The sequence below is a fragment of the Rutidosis leptorrhynchoides genome, chromosome 8 (genome assembly GCF_046630445.1).
Source record: "Rutidosis leptorrhynchoides isolate AG116_Rl617_1_P2 chromosome 8, CSIRO_AGI_Rlap_v1, whole genome shotgun sequence".
Classification (NCBI taxonomy): Eukaryota; Viridiplantae; Streptophyta; class Magnoliopsida; order Asterales; family Asteraceae; genus Rutidosis; species Rutidosis leptorrhynchoides.
Window position 1 is genome coordinate 54,007,972 of NC_092340.1, and position 4,870 is coordinate 54,012,841.

Sequence of the window (4,870 nt, forward strand, 5' to 3'; positions counted from 1 at the left end):
TTATTTGGGTCATTATGGTACAAAATTTGGTCATTAACTATTAAATAAATATTACATTAATTATTCACTTCCAACCCCAAGTAAAATAAAAAAAAATTTAAAATTTATCCAATGACTTCTAAATGTTTTATTAATAAGCCTATAATTTATAAAACTCATTTTTGGATCACTGTTTATTTTAAAATCACATAAGTTTCTTTTTAACTCGTTTATTATCAATCGAATGATAATTGAGTGTTACTATCATTTTTCAAATAAATTCGAAACTATATATATATATATATATATATATATATATATATATATATATATATATATATATATATATATATATATATATATATCAATACACTTTATTATATATATATATATATATATATATATATATAGATACATTAAAAAAATAATCATTATGATATCCTATTTTTATTTTACTTTACATAGTAAATTCTAATGATTGAATCATATAACATTTCAATTAATATATATTAAATATGTACATATCTATTTACAAATAGTTGTTCGTGAATCGTTCGGGAGTAGTCAAAGGTCAAATGATATTACGAATATAGTTTACAAACTTTGTTACTCAACATTACAGACTTTGCTCATTGTGTCGAAATCAAATAAGAATTAAGTTTAAATTTGGTCGGAAATTTCCGAGTTGTCACATATATTCGATACTTTTACTTTTGATTTTGATGTTTGATTAATCATAAATGTTAACACCTCCTATATGCTAAGTAAAATCAATGTGTATATACAAATAGTTATAATCCAGTTTAAAATTTGTTACTTTCAGGTTATTTATAGAGTTCCAGTTGAAGTTGAAATTTGCAATTGGTGTCTTTTCTTCATTACGGTTAAGCGTTTTGTGGTTGATGTTACTATTGGATCTTTCCCATTGCAGTATGTTAATATTTGTTTTTATATGAAGATGGCGAGCCTTTGATGGATTACGGTGATGGATTTGAATATGATCACGCCGATGGTATCAACAACAAAGATGGATATCCAGCTAAGTTTTCTGATGATAATATTCAAGATGAAAACCGATTTACAGGTATCTACTGTCTACTTTATATTTTTTCATGATTATCTTGAAGCTATGGATATCAAGATGAACAAATGAATCATTGTTCTAATTTTTATACTTTACAGAATTTGATTACAAGGTAAACATCAAAAACTCTAATTTGATTTTTTTGCCCCTGTTCCGATAATCAAAAGTAACATTATGATTTTCGATTCAGGTATGTCAATTTCGATTTATTCTATATTATCTGAAATTACGGTTCATAGTTACACTTACATTCACTGCATGTTAATACAATAACTGATCAACTTATTTAGGATAGTATAGAAGTAAATCTCAAATAAACTGGTTTCCATTCTATTTTAAATGAATCAAATTTGTGATTATGATTTATTGCTACCATGAATCGGATTTGTTAATTGTGAACTTCAAATTTGGTGCATTATGGTCTTCAAAATCCAGTCAAAACACGCCATCTAGCAGTAAATATGGAAAGGCTAAGATGATGTACTATTAATACAATGTTAATTTGCTCTCTAATTGTGCGTGTGCATGATAATCACAAAGAGTAACTACATTTAAGTTATCGTTTGCCATTTGCAATGAAGGCTATATCGTTCTCAAGATCGCGTAAAATTACATCATTGGATATCAATTACGTAAATTAGTATATATATAAATAAAAGAGGTTTAAATTATAACCAACTCTTCCTTTAAAAACAACAACCACAGGGTAGTGCACCGAGAAAGAAGCATGCTCTAAAGAAACAGGATAATCAAGAAGTCGCTGATACGTCAATCACTATTAAAGAGCTTATGTCGCAACAAAGATCGTATAAGCTGAAAAAGGTAAAACTATTCGCCCTCTAGCTCTTCTTTTCGGGCTCAATCTCGGTTATGATTGAGTTGGTAAAATCAAGTACACTCATTTCCTTTAGTTATAAATGCTGCTGCTAGCCATTAGTGTATATGTGCATTTGATCACTTATGTATGTTTTTCTATAGAACATACATAAATGTGTTGACTTTATTTTATATATACAAATAAAAAACTGAATATTTCGATGTAGACTGAAGTACAGCTAGAAGAAGGGTGCACATCCATGGCCACTACTGAAGAGCACATGGTCCAAAATGAGTCTCTCAACTTGGAAAAGGTAAAACAACATACCCTAATTTCTGTTATCTTCTATAACACTGCTTTTGATTAGTGTATATGTACACATATATATTGTGTATGAATATGAAATATTAATTGGTACTTTTAATTATGCAACAAGTTAAAATATAAATAAGAGTCCATAATCCATATATATAGATTACGCGTGTTATGCTCATCTGTACTATAACTTTCATATTCAAGATCTTAGGATACTGTCATTATTGAAAGATAACTTAACGTACTGAATGCACCGTATAAGATTCTGAATCTTTAATTGCTTGCATCCTTATTTGTTAGGATACTTAATTTTTAACTAATTTAATTTTCATGGACTAGGTCGCATAAATTTTTTTTAGGTAAAACTTTAACTTGATCTTGTCATATAATCACTTCTGCTAGGTATAACATATTACATATATACTAATCAGTTTATATATGAACGAGTTGATTTTGGTTATGTTTGATTTGGAATGGGTCAATTAGAATAGCAGATGAAACAATCTCGGTTCAACGGGTTGCATTTTTATTCTTTGGTCTCTTGTAATTTAAACCAAAACATAAGGCTAATTTTCAAATTTTAAATTGACCCATGTTAGTAATGTTTTGACAAAATTAATGATCAACCATATTTAAACCACATCTAACATGAAAACTCTGTAGTTGATGCAACTTGGAAAGCCAATAAGAATAGCTGGGTCACTGTTACTAATTCTAATTATATTATATGAACGCGAGTTTTACAAAATTAGCAAGTAATGTTTTGCTATTTCATTAAAAAGAATAGGTTCCCTCATGCTATCGTTGTGCTTAGAAGTCACGGTGAATCATTTTAATTCACCATTAGCATGTCACCTAACCGATGAGTTGCTATAAAGTTTAAAATTTTACAAATTTATGTAACATATGAAGAATCTATCAAAGGACAATTATCTGCATATGTTTTTTGCATCGGAGATCAATTTCCATTGAATATGGAAGTGCATAAGTTTGTTGTACACTCATTGATTGTTATCATTTGCTTTGTATATGAAATCTCCAAGAAAAATATATTTAGACAATCTGTATAAGATTCTTTGATATTAGGTTGACTGTTGTAGAATTATGAACTAATGTTGACTGATATAGGGCAAAATTTGTTTTTCATGAACTAATAAGATTAAATGGAATATTACTTATCGTATGTTGAAACTCAAATTGTCAAACAAATGATAATAATAAATAGCCAAAATGTTAACAGTGATAACCCAACCCGCCCATCTTACCACCTCGAATTTTTTAGTTTATCTATTTGTCTCCAAAACAAAGTTAATGACTTGGCTACATACGAATGATGACATTTTTAATCTTTGGTGTATGCAGATATTCCATTGTGATTACGTTGATGGGGCTGTTTTTTTTTTTTTTTTTTTTTATCAATAATATTAATATACTTGGTTTCAGGTATGTTTACCTTGGATTGTCTAACAATATATGAAGTAGAAGCTTTTTTTAAAACATAACGCATTAGTCATCTCAGAACTCCAGTGTGTTTTCTCCCAACATAATCAGTAATCTCTTTTTTAATTCAGGGTTTATGACAAACATGTCATTTGTGTAATGGAAGGGATGTTGCACCAACTTTAAGCCAAACACTTACGGGGCATATATAATTTTGGAAGGAAGGGATGAAGGTACTGTTGATTGTTTACAAGAGGTTGTTTATGTTCATATGCATTTACTTTTCCCAATGAATATATATATATATATATATATATATATATATATATATATATATATATATATATATATATATATTCATATGCAAGGTGGTTTCAAATTCGGTAATTGTCAATTTCGACAAGGCGTTCCAATATCCGCCGCGAAGCGCGATTTAGATTAATGCTTTGTTTTATGACTTTCTTCGCAAGAAAGCAAGAGCTGTGAAGTAAGTGATCTGAAATTGTTCATATAATGGTTTTAATGTGAAGTCTTTGTTTACTCTTTTTACATTGTCTTCACTTCTTACAGGGTGCCTAGGTTAATCTGACTTTTTTAGAGGACAAGATACAAGCATCTCTTGCGAATATTCCTCAATTGTAATGTAGTTTGTAACTTGCATATTAATCATGCCTTTTAGTTATTGAATAACCAGGTAACATTACTGCAACCATGATGTATTAGTATCTAGATTGCACATTTGTACTTGAGTTTTGTAAAAATAAACGTAAACATTTTGTATCTATTTACTACTCAATCTCAATTATATCATTAACATAAATCTGCTGCGAAGCGCGGACCCAAATCCGCTGCGAAGCGTTCACCCCTAAACTAGTTTTTTATAATTATCGAAATTACTAATTTAGAGATAACCTGTAATTAAATCATTAAATTGATAACTAAAGCTTTCAAGCTCAGTACCACACTTCAATTCATAATAATCATACAAAAGTTCATTAGTGTAACGCTTCATAATCTAAATTTTTATAACCGTTTTTTATTGATGTTGACGACATATTAACAAAACAACTCAACATCAATAATTAAAACACCATTCTAGATTTTAAATAGTGGAATAAACACATTTCAAATATCATTGTGGCTTATAACATCGACAACATTTTTAGATTTAAAGTTGACCTTTACTTGAATAAGTTAAGTAATGGATATGGACGAATGTTAATTAAGAGAGATTG

At 28.6% G+C, this 4,870-nt stretch overlaps 2 long non-coding RNA genes across 3 annotated transcripts; both read left to right on the top strand.

Annotated features, from left to right (window-relative positions):
• Nucleotides 1–1,327: 1,327 nt before the first annotated feature.
• LOC139864837 (uncharacterized) lies at nt 1,328–3,601 on the top strand. The gene is made up of 3 exons (XR_011764509.1): nt 1,328–1,885; nt 2,107–2,193; nt 3,558–3,601. It is a non-coding gene; the product is annotated as an uncharacterized lncRNA (long non-coding RNA).
• LOC139864836 (uncharacterized) lies at nt 3,597–4,364 on the top strand. 2 transcript variants are annotated; one of them, XR_011764508.1, is made up of 4 exons: nt 3,597–3,638; nt 3,767–3,891; nt 4,004–4,122; nt 4,206–4,364. It is a non-coding gene; the product is annotated as an uncharacterized lncRNA (long non-coding RNA). The 2 variants fall into 2 exon arrangements; XR_011764507.1 differs by having other exon boundaries at nt 3,598–3,638; nt 3,767–3,868.
• Nucleotides 4,365–4,870: the final 506 nt, after the last annotated feature.